A 14,340-nucleotide genomic window follows, 5' to 3' on the forward strand; every position below is an offset into this window, starting at 1 on the left:
TGCTTACAGGCTGAGGAGCAATGTTAATGTGTACTTCTCATGGGCCTGCACACTCCTTTCTTATCTCGGAGAAGTGCCCCTTGCTTACAGGCTGAGGGAAAGTGCTAGTGTGCACTTCTCATGGGCCTGCACACTCCTTTCTTATCTCAGAGAAGTGCCCCTTGCTTACAGGCTGAGGAACAATGAAGCCTCAGCTAGTGTGCACTTCTCATGGGCATGCACACTCCTTTCTTATCTCGGAGAAGAAGTGCCCCTAGCTTACAGGCTGAGGAGCAATACTAGTATGCACTTCTCATGGGCCTGCACACTCCTTTCTTAACTCAGAGAAGAGATGCCCCTAGTTTACAGGCTGAGGAGCAATGCTAGTGTGTACTTCTCATGGGCCTGCACACTTCTTTCTTAACTGAGAGAAGTGCCCTAGCTTACAGGCTGAGGATCAGTGATAGTGTGCACTTCTCATGGGCCTGTGCACTCCTTTCTTAACTGAGAGAAGAAGTGCCCATTGCTTGAAGGCTGAGGAACAGTGCTAGTGTGCACTTCTCATGGGCCTGCACACTCCTTTCTTAACTGGGAGAAAAAGTTGGGAGAAGAAGTGCGCCTAGCTTACAGGCAGAGGAGCAATGCCAGTGTGCACTTCTCATGGGCCTGCACACTCCTTTCTTATCTCGGAGAAGAAGTGCCCCTAGCTTACAGGCTGAGGAGCAATGCTAGTGTGCACTTCTCATGGACCTGCACACTCCTTTCTTATCTCGGAGATGTGCCCCTTGCTTACAGGCTGAGGAAAAGTGCTAGTGTGCACTTCTCATGGGCCTGCACACTCCTTTCTTATCTCAGAGAAGTGCCCCTTGCTTACAGGCTGAGGAACAATGAAGCCTCGGCTAGTGTGCACTTCTCATGGGCATGCACACTCCTTTCTTATCTCGGAGAAGAAGTGCCCCTAGTTTACAGGCTGAGGAGCAATGCTAGTGTGTACTTCTCATGGGCCTGCACACTTCTTTCTTAACTGAGAGAAGTGCCCTAGCTTACAGGCTGAGGAACAGTGCTAGTGTGCACTTCTCATGGGCCTGTGCACTCCTTTCTTAACTGAGAGAAGAAGTGCCCATTGCTTACAGGCTGAGGAACAGTGCTAGTGTGCACTTCTCATGGGCCTGCACGCTCCTTTCTTAACTGGGAGAAGAAGTGCCCCTAGCTTACAGGCTGAGGAGCAATGCCAGTGTGCACTTCTCATGGGCCTGCACACTCCTTTCTTATCTCGGAGAAGAAGTGCCCCTAGCTTACCGGCTGAGGAGCAATGCTAGTGTGCACTTCTCATGGACCTGCACACTCCTTTATTATCTCAGAGAAGAAGTGCCCCTAGCTTGCAGGCTGAGGAGCAAAGCCAGTGTGCACTTCTCATGGGCCGGCACACTCCTTTCTTATCTCGGAGAAGAAGTGCTCCTAGCTTGCAGGCTGAGGAGCAATGCCAGTGTGCACTTCTCATGGGCCTGCACACTCCTTTCTTATCTCGGAGAAGAAGTGCTCCTAGCTTACAGCTGAGGAACAATGCTAGCATGCACTTCTCATGGGCCTGCACACTCCTTTCTTAACTGGGAGAAGAAGTGCCACTTGCTTGCAGGCTGAGGAGCAATGCTAGCGTGCACTTTTCATGGGCCTGCACACTCCTTTCCTAACTGAGAGAATAAGTGCCCCTAGCTTACAGGCTGAGGAGCAATGCTAGTGTGCACTTCTCATGGGCCTGCACACTCCTTTCGTAACTGAGAGAAGAAGTGCCCCTAGCTTGCAGGCTGAGGAGCAATGCTAGTGTGCACTTCTCATGGGCCTGCACACTCCTTTTCTAACTGAGAGAAGAAGTGCCCCTAGCTTGCAGGCTGAGGAACAGTGCTAGTGTGCACTTCTCATGGGCCTGCACACTCCTTTATTATCTGAGAGAAGAAGTGCCCCTTGCTTACAGGCTGAGGAACAATGCTAGTGTGCACTTCTCATGGGCCTGCACACTCCTTTCTTAACTAAGAGAAGAAGTGCCCATTCCTTACAGGCTGAGGAACAGTGCTAGTGTGCACTTCGCATGGGCCTGCACACTCCTTTATTTTCTGAGAGAAGAAGTGCCCCTTGCTTACAGGCTGAGGAACAATGCTAGTGTGCACTTCTCATGGGCCTGCACACTCCTTTCTTATCTCGGAGAAGTGCCCCTTGCTTACAGGCTGAGGAGCAATGCTAGTGTGTACTTCTCATGGGCCTGCACACTCCTTTCTTATCTCGGAGAAGGGCCCCTTGCTTACAGGCTGAGGAAAAGTTCTAGTGTGCACTTCTCATGGGCCTGCACACTCCTTTCTTATCTCGGAGAAGAAGTGCTCCTAGCTTACAGCTGAGGAACAATGCTAGCATGCACTTCTCATGGGCCTGCACACTCCTTTCTTAACTGGGAGAAGAAGTGCCACTTGCTTGCAGGCTGAGGAGCAATGCTAGCGTGCACTTTTCATGGGCCTGCACACTCCTTTCCTAACTGAGAGAATAAGTGCCCCTAGCTTACAGGCTGAGGAGCAATGCTAGTGTGCACTTCTCATGGGCCTGCACACTCCTTTCGTAACTGAGAGAAGAAGTGCCCCTAGCTTGCAGGCTGAGGAGCAATGCTAGTGTGCACTTCTCATGGGCCTGCACACTCCTTTTCTAACTGAGAGAAGAAGTGCCCCTAGCTTGCAGGCTGAGGAACAGTGCTAGTGTGCACTTCTCATGGGCCTGCACACTCCTTTATTATCTGAGAGAAGAAGTGCCCCTTGCTTACAGGCTGAGGAACAATGCTAGTGTGCACTTCTCATGGGCCTGCACACTCCTTTCTTAACTGAGAGAAGAAGTGCCCATTCCTTACAGGCTGAGGAACAGTGCTAGTGTGCACTTCTCATGGGCCTGCACACTCCTTTATTTTCTGAGAGAAGAAGTGCCCCTTGCTTACAGGCTGAGGAACAATGCTAGTGTGCACTTCTCATGGGCCTGCACACTCCTTTCTTATCTCGGAGAAGTGCCCCTTGCTTACAGGCTGAGGAGCAATGCTAGTGTGTACTTCTCATGGGCCTGCACACTCCTTTCTTATCTCGGAGAAGGGCCCCTTGCTTACAGGCTGAGGAAAAGTTCTAGTGTGCACTTCTCATGGGCCTGCACACTCCTTTCTTATCTCAGAGAAGTGCCCCTTGCTTACAGGCTGAGGAACAATAAAGCCTCAGCTAGTGTGCACTTCTCATGGGCATGCACACTTCTTTCTTATCTCAGAGAAGAAGTGCCCCTAGTTTACAGGCTGAGGAGCAATACTAGTATGCACTTCTCATGGGCCTGCACACTCCTTTCTTAACTCAGAGAAGAGGTGCCCCTAGTTTACAGGCTGAGGAGCAATGCTAGTGTGTACTTCTCATGGGCCTGCACACTTCTTTCTTTACTGAGAGAAGTGCCCTAGCTTACAGGCTGAGGAACAGTGATAGCGTGCACTTCTCATGGGCCTGTGCACTCCTTTCTTAACTGAGAGAAGAAGTGCCCATTGCTTAAAGGCTGAGGAACAGTGCTAGTGTGCACTTCTCATGGGCCTGCACACTCCTTTCTTAACTGGGAGAAGAAGTGCCCCTAGCTTACAGGCAGAGGAGCAATGCCAGTGTGCACTTCTCATGGGCCTGCACACTCCTTTCTTATCTCGGAGAAGAAGTGCCCCTAGCTTACAGGCTGAGGAGCAATGCCAGTGTGCACTTCTCATGGACCTGCACACTCCTTTATTATCTCGGAGAAGAAGTGCCCCTAGCTTACAGGCTGAGGAGCAATGCTAGTGTGCACTTCTCATGGACCTGCACACTCCTTTATTATCTCGGAGAAGAAGTGCCCCTAGCTTGCAGGCTGAGGAGCAATGCCAGTGTGCACTTCTCATGGGCCGGCACACTCCTTTCTTATCTCGGAGAAGAAGTGCCCCTAGCTTACCGGCTGAGGAGCAATGCCAGTGTGCACTTCTCATGGGCCTGCACACTCCTTTCCTAACTGAGAGAAGAAGTGCCCCTAGCTTACCGGCTGAGGAGCAATGCCAGTGTGCACTTCTCATGGGCCGGCACACTCCTTTCTTATCTCGGAGAAGAAGTGCCCCTATCTTACCGGCTGAGGAGCAATGCTAGTGTGCACTTCTCATGGGCCTGCACACTCCTTTCTTATCTCGGAGAAGTGCCCCTTGCTTGCAGGCTGAGGAGCAATGCCAGTGTGCACTTCTCATGGGCCTGCACACTCCTTTCTTATCTCGGTGAAGAAGTGCTCCTAGCTTACATGCTGAGGAACAATGCTAGCATGCACTTCTCATGGGCCTGCACACTCCTTTCTTAACTGGGAGAAGAAGTGCCACTTGCTTGCAGGCTGAGGAGCAATGCTAGCGTGCACTTCTCATGGGCCTGCACACTCCTTTCCTAACTGAGAGAAGAAGTGCCCCTAGCTTGCAGGCTGAGGAGCAATGCCAGTGTGCACTTCTCATGGGCCTGCACACTCCTTTCTTATCTGAGAGAAGAAGTGCCCCTTGCTTGCAGGCTGAGGAGCAATCGCAGTGTGCACTTCTCATGGGCCTGCACACTCCTTTCTTATCTCGGAGAAGAAGTGCCCCTATCTTACAGGCTGAGGAGCAATGCTAGCATGCACTTCTCATGGGGCTGCACACTCCTTTGTTATCTGAGAGAAGAAGTGCCCCTTGCTTACAGGCTGAGGAACAATGCTAGCATGCACTTCTCATGGGCCTGCACACTCCTTTCTTAACTGAGAGAAGAAGTGCCCCTTGCTTACAGGCTGAGGAACAATGCTAGTGTGTACTTTTCATGGGCCTGCACACTCCTTTCTTATCTCAGAGAAGTGCCCTTGCTTACAGGCTAAGGAGGAATGCTAGTGTGCACTTCTCATGGGCCTGCACACTCCTTTCTTATCTCGGAGAAGTGCCCCTTGCTTACAGGCTGAGGAACAATGCTAATGTGCACTTCTCATGGGCCTGCACACTCCTTTCTTATCTCAGAGAAGTGCCCCTTGCTTACAGGCTGAGGAACAATGAAGCCTCAGCTAGTGTGCACTTCTCATGGGCATGCGCACTCCTTTCTTATCTCGGAGAAGAAGTGCCCCTAGTTTACAGGCTGAGGAACAATGCTAGTGTGCACTTCTCATGGGCATGCGCACTCCTTTCTTATCTCGGAGAAGAAGTGTCCCTAGCTTACAGGCTGAGGAACAATGCCAGTGTGCACTTCTCATGGGCCGGCACACTCCTTTCTTATCTCGGAGAAGAAGTGCTCCTAGCTTACAGCTGAGGAACAATGCTAGCATGCACTTCTCATGGGCCTGCACACTCCTTTCTTAACTGGGAGAAGAAGTGCCACTTGCTTGCAGGCTGAGGAGCAATGCTAGCGTGCACTTTTCATGGGCCTGCACACTCCTTTCCTAACTGAGAGAATAAGTGCCCCTAGCTTACAGGCTGAGGAGCAATGCTAGTGTGCACTTCTCATGGGCCTGCACACTCCTTTCCTAACTGAGAGAATAAGTGCCCCTAGCTTACAGGCTGAGGAGCAATGCCAGTGTGCACTTCTCATGGGCCTGCACACTCCTTTCCTAACTGAGAGAATAAGTGCCCCTAGCTTGCAGGCTGAGGAGCAATGCTAGTGTGCACTTCTCATGGGCCTGCACACTCCTTCCTTATGTCAGAGAAGAAGTGCTCCTAGCTTACACGCCGAGGAACAATGCTAGCATGCACTTCTCATGGGCCTGCACACTCCTTTCTTAACTGGGAGAAGAAGTGCCACTTGCTTGCAGGCTGAGGAGCAATGCTAGCGTGCACTTCTCATGGGCCTGCACACTCCTTTCCTAACTGAGAGAAGAAGTGCCCCTAGCTTGCAGGCTGAGAGCAATGCTAGTGTGCACTTCTCATGGGCCTGCACACTCCTTTCCTAACTGAGAGAAGAAGTGCCCCTAGCTTATAGGCTGATGAGCAATGCCAGTGTGCACTTCTCATGGGCCTGCACACTCCTTTCCTAACTGAGAGAAGAAGTGCCCCTAGCTTGCAGGCTGAGAGCAATGCTAGTGTGCACTTCTCATGGACCTGCACACTCCTTTCCTAACTCAGAGAAGAAGTGCCCCTAGCTTACAGGTTGAGGAGCAATGCCAGTGTGCACTTCTCATGGGCCTGCACACTCCTTTCTTATCTCGGAGAAGAAGTGCTCCTAGCTTACAGGCTGAGGAACAATGCTAGCATGCACTTCTCATGGGGCTGCACACTCCTTTCTTATCTGAGAGAAGAAGTGACCCTTGCTTACAGGCTGAGGAACAATGCTAGTGTGCACTTCTCATGGGCCTGCACACTCCTTTCTTAACTGAGAGAAGAAGTGCCCCTTGCCTACAGGCTGAGGAACAATGCTAGTGTGCACTTCTCATGGGCCTGCACACTCCTTTCTTATCTCGGAGAAGTGCCCCTTGCTTACAGGCTGAGGAGCAATGCTAGTGTGTACTTCTCATGGGCCTGCACACTCCTTTCTTATCTCGGAGAAGTGCCCCTTGCTTACAGGCTGAGGGAAAGTGCTAGTGTGCACTTCTCATGGGCCTGCACACTCCTTTCTTATCTCAGAGAAGTGCCCCTTGCTTACAGGCTGAGGAACAATGAAGCCTCAGCTAGTGTGCACTTCTCATGGGCATGCACACTCCTTTCTTATCTCGGAGAAGAAGTGCCCCTAGCTTACAGGCTGAGGAGCAATACTAGTATGCACTTCTCATGGGCCTGCACACTCCTTTCTTAACTCAGAGAAGAGGTGCCCCTAGTTTACAGGCTGAGGAGCAATGCTAGTGTGTACTTCTCATGGGCCTGCACACTTCTTTCTTAACTGAGAGAAGTGCCCTAGCTTACAGGCTGAGGAACAGTGATAGTGTGCACTTCTCATGGGCCTGTGCACTCCTTTCTTAACTGAGAGAAGAAGTGCCCATTGCTTAAAGGCTGAGGAACAGTGCTAGTGTGCACTTCTCATGGGCCTGCACACTCCTTTCTTAACTGGGAGAAAAAGGTGGGAGAAGAAGTGCGCCTAGCTTACAGGCAGAGGAGCAATGCCAGTGTGCACTTCTCATGGGCCTGCACACTCCTTTCTTATCTCGGAGAAGAAGTGCCCCTAGCTTACAGGCTGAGGAGCAATGCTAGTGTGCACTTCTCATGGACCTGCACACTCCTTTCTTATCTCGGAGATGTGCCCCTTGCTTACAGGCTGAGGAAAAGTGCTAGTGTGCACTTCTCATGGGCCTGCACACTCCTTTCTTATCTCAGAGAAGTGCCCCTTGCTTACAGGCTGAGGAACAATGAAGCCTCAGCTAGTGTGCACTTCTCATGGGCATGCACACTCCTTTCTTATCTCGGAGAAGAAGTGCCCCTAGTTTACAGGCTGAGGAACAATGCTAGTGTGTACTTCTCATGGGCCTGCACACTTCTTTCTTAACTGAGAGAAGTGCCCTAGCTTACAGGCTGAGGAACAGTGCTAGTGTGCACTTCTCATGGGCCTGTGCACTCCTTTCTTAACTGAGAGAAGAAGTGCCCATTGCTTACAGGCTGAGGAACAGTGCTAGTGTGCACTTCTCATGGGCCTGCACACTCCTTTCTTAACTGGGAGAAGAAGTGCCCCTAGCTTACAGGCTGAGGAGCAATGCCAGTGTGCACTTCTCATGGGCCTGCACACTCCTTTCTTATCTCGGAGAAGAAGTGCCCCTAGCTTACCGGCTGAGGAGCAATGCTAGTGTGCACTTCTCATGGACCTGCACACTCCTTTATTATCTCAGAGAAGAAGTGCCCCTAGCTTGCAGGCTGAGGAGCAAAGCCAGTGTGCACTTCTCATGGGCCGGCACACTCCTTTCTTATCTCGGAGAAGAAGTGCTCCTAGCTTGCAGGCTGAGGAGCAATGCCAGTGTGCACTTCTCATGGGCCTGCACACTCCTTTCTTATCTCGGAGAAGAAGTGCTCCTAGCTTACATCTGAGGAACAATGCTAGCATGCACTTCTCATGGGCCTGCACACTCCTTTCTTAACTGGGAGAAGAAGTGCCACTTGCTTGCAGGCTGAGGAGCAATGCTAGCGTGCACTTTTCATGGGCCTGCACACTCCTTTCCTAACTGAGAGAATAAGTGCCCCTAGCTTACAGGCTGAGGAGCAATGCTAGTGTGCACTTCTCATGGGCCTGCACACTCCTTTCGTAACTGAGAGAAGAAGTGCCCCTAGCTTGCAGGCTGAGGAGCAATGCTAGTGTGCACTTCTCATGGGCCTGCACACTCCTTTTCTAACTGAGAGAAGAAGTGCCCCTAGCTTGCAGGCTGAGGAACAGTGCTAGTGTGCACTTCTCATGGGCCTGCACACTCCTTTATTATCTGAGAGAAGAAGTGCCCCTTGCTTACAGGCTGAGGAACAATGCTAGTGTGCACTTCTCATGGGCCTGCACACTCCTTTCTTAACTGAGAGAAGAAGTGCCCATTCCTTACAGGCTGAGGAACAGTGCTAGTGTGCACTTCTCATGGGCCTGCACACTCCTTTATTTTCTGAGAGAAGAAGTGCCCCTTGCTTACAGGCTGAGGAACAATGCTAGTGTGCACTTCTCATGGGCCTGCACACTCCTTTCTTATCTCGGAGAAGTGCCCCTTGCTTACAGGCTGAGGAGCAATGCTAGTGTGTACTTCTCATGGGCCTGCACACTCCTTTCTTATCTCGGAGAAGTGCCCCTTGCTTACAGGCTGAGGAAAAGTTCTAGTGTGCACTTCTCATGGGCCTGCACACTCCTTTCTTATCTCAGAGAAGTGCCCCTTGCTTACAGGCTGAGGAACAATAAAGCCTCAGCTAGTGTGCACTTCTCATGGGCATGCGCACTCCTTTCTTATCTCAGAGAAGAAGTACCCCTAGTTTACAGGCTGAGGAGCAATACTAGTATGCACTTCTCATGGGCCTGCACACTCCTTTCTTAACTCAGAGAAGAGGTGCCCCTAGTTTACAGGCTGAGGAGCAATGCTAGTGTGTACTTCTCATGGGCCTGCACACTTCTTTCTTAACTGAGAGAAGTGCCCTAGCTTACAGGCTGAGGAACAGTGATAGTGTGCACTTCTCATGGGCCTGTGCACTCCTTTCTTAACTGAGAGAAGAAGTGCCCATTGCTTAAAGGCTGAGGAACAGTGCTAGTGTGCACTTCTCATGGGCCTGCACACTCCTTTCTTAACTGGGAGAAGAAGTGCCCCTAGCTTACAGGCAGAGGAGCAATGCCAGTGTGCACTTCTCATGGGCCTGCACACTCCTTTCTTATCTCGGAGAAGTGCCCCTAGCTTACAGGCTGAGGAGCAATGCCAGTGTGCACTTCTCATGGACCTGCACACTCCTTTATTATCTCGGAGAAGAAGTGCCCCTAGCTTACAGGCTGAGGAGCAATGCTAGTGTGCACTTCTCATGGACCTGCACACTCCTTTATTATCTCGGAGAAGAAGTGCCCCTAGCTTGCAGGCTGAGGAGCAATGCCAGTGTGCACTTCTCATGGGCCGGCACACTCCTTTCTTATCTCGGAGAAGAAGTGCCCCTAGCTTACCGGCTGAGGAGCAATGCCAGTGTGCACTTCTCATGGGCCTGCACACTCCTTTCCTAACTGAGAGAAGAAGTGCCCCTAGCTTACCGGCTGAGGAGCAATGCCAGTGTGCACTTCTCATGGGCCGGCACACTCCTTTCTTATCTCGGAGAAGAAGTGCCCCTAGCTTACCGGCTGAGGAGCAATGCTAGTGTGCACTTCTCATGGGCCTGCACACTCCTTTCTTATCTCGGGGAAGTGCCCCTTGCTTGCAGGCTGAGGAGCAATGCCAGTGTGCACTTCTCATGGGCCTGCACACTCCTTTCTTATCTCGGTGAAGAAGTGCTCCTAGCTTACAGGCTGAGGAACAATGCTAGCATGCACTTCTCATGGGCCTGCACACTCCTTTCTTAACTGGGAGAAGAAGTGCCACTTGCTTGCAGGCTGAGGAGCAATGCTAGCGTGCACTTCTCATGGGCCTGCACACTCCTTTCCTAACTGAGAGAATAAGTGCCCCTAGCTTGCAGGCTGAGGAGGAATGCTAGTGTGCACTTCTCATGGGCCTGCACACTCCTTTCCTAACTGAGAGAAGAAGTGCCCCTAGCTTGCAGGCTGAGGAGCAATGCCAGTGTGCACTTCTCATGGGCCTGCACACTCCTTTCTTATCTGAGAGAAGAAGTGCCCCTTGCTTGCAGGCTGAGGAGCAATCGCAGTGTGCACTTCTCATGGGCCTGCACACTCCTTTCTTATCTCGGAGAAGAAGTGCCCCTATCTTACAGGCTGAGGAGCAATGCTAGCATGCACTTCTCATGGGGCTGCACACTCCTTTGTTATCTGAGAGAAGAAGTGCCCCTTGCTTACAGGCTGAGGAACAATGCTAGCATGCACTTCTCATGGGCCTGCACACTCCTTTCTTAACTGAGAGAAGAAGTGCCCCTTGCTTACAGGCTGAGGAACAATGCTAGTGTGTACTTTTCATGGGCCTGCACACTCCTTTCTTATCTCAGAGAAGTGCCCTTGCTTACAGGCTAAGGAGGAATGCTAGTGTGCACTTCTCATGGGCCTGCACACTCCTTTCTTATCTCGGAGAAGTGCCCCTTGCTTACAGGCTGAGGAACAATGCTAATGTGCACTTCTCATGGGCCTGCACACTCCTTTCTTATCTCAGAGAAGTGCCCCTTGCTTACAGGCTGAGGAACAATGAAGCCTCAGCTAGTGTGCACTTCTCATGGGCATGCGCACTCCTTTCTTATCTCGGAGAAGAAGTGCCCCTAGTTTACAGGCTGAGGAACAATGCTAGTGTGCACTTCTCATGGGCATGCGCACTCCTTTCTTATCTCGGAGATGAAGTGTCCCTAGCTTACAGGCTGAGGAACAATGCCAGTGTGCACTTCTCATGGGCCGGCACACTCCTTTCTTATCTCGGAGAAGAAGTGCTCCTAGCTTACAGCTGAGGAACAATGCTAGCATGCACTTCTCATGGGCCTGCACACTCCTTTCTTAACTGGGAGAAGAAGTGCCACTTGCTTGCAGGCTGAGGAGCAATGCTAGCGTGCACTTTTCATGGGCCTGCACACTCCTTTCCTAACTGAGAGAATAAGTGCCCCTAGCTTACAGGCTGAGGAGCAATGCTAGTGTGCACTTCTCATGGGCCTGCACACTCCTTTCCTAACTGAGAGAATAAGTGCCCCTAGCTTACAGGCTGAGGAGCAATGCCAGTGTGCACTTCTCATGGGCCTGCACACTTCTTTCCTAACTGAGAGAATAAGTGCCCCTAGCTTGCAGGCTGAGGAGCAATGCTAGTGTGCACTTCTCATGGGCCTGCACACTCCTTTCCTAACTGAGAGAAGAAGTGCCCCTAGCTTGCAGGCTGAGGAGCAATGCCAGTGTGCACTTCTCATGGGCCTGCACACTCCTTTATTATCTGAGAGAAGAAGTGCCCCTTGCTTACAGGCTGAGGAACAATGCTAGTGTGCACTTCTCATGGGCCTGCACACTCCTTTCTTATCTCGGAGAAGTGCCCCTTGCTTACAGGCTGAGGAGCAATGCTAGTGTGTACTTCTCATAGGCCTGCACACTCCTTTCTTATCTCGGAGAAGTGCCCCTTGCTTACAGGCTGAGGAAAAGTTCTAGTGTGCACTTCTCATGGGCCTGCACACTCCTTTCTTATCTCAGAGAAGAAGTGCCCCTAGTTTACAGGCTGAGGAGCAATACTAGTATGCACTTCTCATGGGCCTGCACACTCCTTTCTTAACTCAGAGAAGAGGTGCCCCTAGTTTACAGGCTGAGGATCAATGCTAGTGTGTACTTCTCATGGGCCTGCACACTCCTTTCTTAACTCAGAGAAGAAGTGCCCCTTGCTTACAGGCTGAGGAGCAATGCTAGTGTGTACTTCTCATGGGCCTGCACACTTCTTTCTTAACTGAGAGAAGTGCCCTAGCTTACAGGCTGAGGAACAGTGATAGTGTGCACTTCTCATGGGCCTGTGCACTCCTTTCTTAACTGAGAGAAGAAGTGCCCATTGCTTAAAGTCTGAGGAACAGTGCTAGTGTGCACTTCTCATGGGCCTGCACACTCCTTTCTTAACTGGGAGAAGAAGTGCCCCTTGCTTACAGGCAGAGGAGCAATGCCAGTGTGCACTTCTCATGGGCCTGCACACTCCTTTCTTATCTCGGAGAAGAAGTGCCCCTAGCTTACAGGCTGAGGAGCAATGCTAGTGTGCACTTCTCATGGACCTGCACACTCCTTTATTATCTCGGAGAAGAAGTGCCCCTAGCTTGCAGGCTGAGGAGCAATGCCAGTGTGCACTTCTCATGGGCCGGCACACTCCTTTCTTATCTCGGAGAAGAAGTGCCCCTAGCTTACCGGCTGAGGAGCAATGCCAGTGTGCACTTCTCATGGGCCTGCACACTCCTTTTCTAACTGAGAGAAGAAGTGCCCCTAGCTTACCGGCTGAGGAGCAATGCCAGTGTGCACTTCTCATGGGCCGGCACACTCCTTTCTTATCTCGGAGAAGAAGTGCCCCTATCTTACCGGCTGAGGAGCAATGCTAGTGTGCACTTCTCATGGGCCTGCACACTCCTTTCTTATCTCGAAGAAGTGCCCCTTGCTTGCAGGCTGAGGAGCAATGCCAGTGTGCACTTCTCATGGGCCTGCACACTCCTTTCTTATCTCAGAGAAGAAGTGCTCCTAGCTTACAGGCTGAGGAACAATGCTAGCATGCACTTCTCATGGGCCTGCACACTCCTTTCTTAACTGGGAGAAGAAGTGCCACTTGCTTGCAGGCTGAGGAGCAATGCCAGTGTGCACTTCTCATGGGCCTGCACACTCCTTTCTTATCTGAGAGAAGAAGTGCCCCTTGCTTGCAGGCTGAGGAGCAATGCCAGTGTGCACTTCTCATGGGCCTGCACACTCCTTTCTTATCTCGGAGAAGAAGTGCCCCTATCTTACAGGCTGAGGAGCAATGCCAGTGTGCACTTCTCATGGGCCTGCACACTCCTTTCTTAACTGAGAGAAGAAGTGCCCCTTGCTTACAGGCTGAGGAACAATGCTAGTGTGTACTTTTCATGGGCCTGCACACTCCTTTCTTATCTCAGAGAAGTGCCCTTGCTTACAGGCGAAGGAGGAATGCTAGTGTGCACTTCTCATGGGCCTGCACACTCCTTTCTTATCTCGGAGAAGTGCCCCTTGCTTACAGGCTGAGGAACAATGCTAATGTGCACTTCTCATGGGCCTGCACACTCCTTTCTTATCTCAGAGAAGTGCCCCTTGCTTACAGGCTGAGGAACAATGAAGCCTCAGCTAGTGTGCACTTCTCATGGGCATGCGCACTCCTTTCTTATCTCGGAGAAGAAGTGCCCCTAGTTTACAGGCTGAGGAACAATGCTAGTGTGCACTTCTCATGGGCATGCGCACTCCTTTCTTATCTCGGAGAGGAAGTGTCCCTAGCTTACAGGCTGAGGAACAATGCTAGTGTGCACTTCTCATGGGCCTGCATACTCCTTTCCTAATCTTTTTGCATCTTGTTGTTCCTGGTATGTGGTTACACCACATTTTCACTGCCGGGTCCTTCCACCTATGAATGACATGAGAAATATATAATTTGATGGAGTGTGCTCCAGACTCAAGCAGTGAACCCTGCTGACGGCTGCTTTCCAATCTCCAAAATCAGATACAGGAGCTCAGTCTCCGTCAGAAAGATGCCTTTTCCCCTAAGTGCTGATGTCATGGCTGCACTGCCATCCCCAAAAACAGATGCAGGAGCTCAGACTCCATTAGAAAGATGCCTTTCCCCCCTAAGTGCTGATGTCATGGCTGCTCTGCCATCTCCAAAAACAGATACAGGAGCTCAGACTCCATCAGAAAGATGCCTTTCCCCCCTAAGTGCTGATGTCATGGCTGCTCTGCCATCTCCAAAAACAGATGCAGCAGCTCAGACTCCATCAGAAAGATGCCCTTTCCCCTAAGTGCTGATGCCATGGCTGCACTTCCATCTCCAAAAACAGATACAGGAGCTCAGACTCCATCAGAAAGATGCCTTTCCCCCCTAAGTGCTGACGTCATGGCTGCACTGTTGATGCAGTGATAAATCATGGGGATGAACTCATTCTCGTAAACTATGGACTTTGAAATGAAGCTTTGTACTATATACAGGTAGAGCAATCTAGGCATGGCTCCTGTACCTCATTGCATATATGGTGCCATCTTATCCTGCCCTCCAGCACCTTGAACGTTTGTTAATCACAGAATCTACACACAACTGGTGGGTGTCTAATCAAAACTCATCAGC

Source organism: Ambystoma mexicanum, chromosome 5q, assembly GCF_040938575.1.
Source record: "Ambystoma mexicanum isolate Mex_15411 chromosome 5q, UKY_AmexF1_1, whole genome shotgun sequence".
NCBI lineage: Eukaryota > Metazoa > Chordata > Amphibia > Caudata > Ambystomatidae > Ambystoma > Ambystoma mexicanum.